We start from the raw sequence: 2,301 nt of genomic DNA, 5'->3' as shown, positions 1-2,301 counted from the left end.
TCCTCCTCCTCCTCCTCCTCCTCCTCCTCCTGCTGCTGCTGCTGCTGCTACTGCTGCTTGGGACTCTAGAATCTACCAGAAGGGTTTGTTGGAACCATTTGACCTGCCCTGGCCTCGGGGAGATAGGGAGACAAGTGGAGCAAGTGCCACCAAGCTCTTGGCTGACTATAATGGCTGTCAGAGTCCCTATACATATACAACTCTCACCTTCAACGGAACAAGAGATAGTTCATTCTGGAGCCAAATATGAGTGACCACAGCCCCAGGTACAGAGATTTGGGCAACCTCCCTCAAATCCCATATTCCAGTGTGATAAGAGTTTTATGAAGTTTTAAGGTATCAGGAATGTAAAAGTCCCATATTGGGATACTTCTCAAACACATTGGTGAAAACATTAGGTGGATGACTTAAAGCAAAGCAGGCATGTCTTTGGTGGTCTGAAGTTAGTATATTTGGGGTACTGGAGAGATGGCTCAGTGGTTAAGAGCACTGACTGCTCTTCCAGAGGTACTGAGTTCAATTCCCAGCACACACGTGACAGTTCACAACTGCCTGTAACTCCAGTTTCAGGGGATCTGACATTCTCACACAGACATGCATGCAGGCAAAACACCAATACATATAAAGTAAAAATAAATAAATCATTCAAGAAAGGTTAATACCTTGCAAAAGTTTTATACATTAGTCACAAAGATGTTGCGCAAGACACAGAGATGGGTAAGGAATGACAATTGGGGGGGGGCTAAAGATAATCCTAAGAAAATTACAATTACTTCTTGGACCTGGCCATTCCCACTCCTCCCCAGTCAGTGAGATTCTTCTCAGCTAACATGACTTATAGAAGGTTCATTGGAAGGTGGGGAACTTCTGAACATTTCTTTCAAATGTGGTGGAGGGAAGAATAAAGGCAGAGCACCAGTCAACCTCACAGGAACTTAGTAGGCACTTTTATGTTCTTACTCTCCTGCAACTGGCATGAAATGCAATTTCTAAATTATATAATTTTCCTTTGGCTTTTTAATGAAGCATAAATCTCAAATTACATGTAACACTTTTAGGAACTTAAACAAGTAAGCCATTGCTGCTAACTTATAGAGAAGACACATGTAAATGATAGGATACTATACTTAAGTGACCACAAAAATTCCACCAGAGAACTCCAAAAGCTGATAAACAACTTCATCAAAGTAGCTGGATATAAAATTAATTCAAACAAATCAGTGGCCTTCCTCTACTCAAAGGATAAACAGGCTGAAAAAGAAATTAGGGAAACAACACCCTTCACAATAATTACAAATAATACTACATACCTTGGTGTGACTCTGACTAAGCAAGTGAAAGATCTATATGACAAGGACTTCAAGTCTTTGAAGAAAGAAAGTGAAGAAGATCTCAGAAGATGGAAAGATCTCCCATACTCATGGACTGGCAGGATTAATATAGGAAAAATGGCTATCTTGCTGAAAGCAATCTACAGATTCAATGCCTTCCCTATCAAAATTCCAACTCAATTCTTTACAGAGTTAGAAAGGGAAATTTGCAGATTCATCTGGAATAACAAAAAACCTAGGATAGCAAAAGCTATTCTCAACAATAAAAGAACTTCTGGTGGAATCACCATCGCTGACCTCAAGCTGTACTACAGAGCAATTGTGATAAAAACTGCATGGTATTGGTATGTGACAGGCAGATAGATCAATGGAATAGAATTGAAAACCCAGAAATGAACCCACTCACCTCTGGTCACTTGATCTTTGGCAAAGGAGGTAAAACCATCCAGTGGAAAAAAGACAGCATTTTCAACAAATGGTGTTGGTTCAACTGCAGGTTAGCATGTAGAAGAATGCAAATTGACCCATTCTTATCTCCTTGCACGAAGCTCAAGTCCAAGTGGATCAAGGACCTCCACAGAAAACCAGAGAAACTGAAACTAATAGAAAAGAAAGTGGGGAAAAGCTTTGAACACATGGGCACAGGGGAAAATATCCTGAACAGAACACCAATAGCTTATACTCTAAGATCAAGAATTGACAAATGGCACCTCATTTAATTGCAAAGCTTCTATAAAGCAAAAGACACTGTCAATAGGACAAAACGGCAACCAACAGATTGGGAAAAGATCTTTACCAATTCTCCATGTGATTGAGGGATAACATCCAATATATACAAAGAACTCAAGAAGTTAGACTCCAGAGAACCAAATAAACCAATTAAAAATGGAGTACAGAGCTAAACGAAGAATTCTCAACTGAGGAATACTGAATGGTTGAGAAGCACCTAAAGAAATGTTCAACATCCTTA

This window comes from Mus pahari, chromosome 8, assembly GCF_900095145.1.
Source record: "Mus pahari chromosome 8, PAHARI_EIJ_v1.1, whole genome shotgun sequence".
Classification (NCBI taxonomy): domain Eukaryota; kingdom Metazoa; phylum Chordata; class Mammalia; order Rodentia; family Muridae; genus Mus; species Mus pahari.
The sequence above is the reverse complement of the archived record's forward strand: the minus strand, read 5'-3'. Positions refer to the sequence as shown.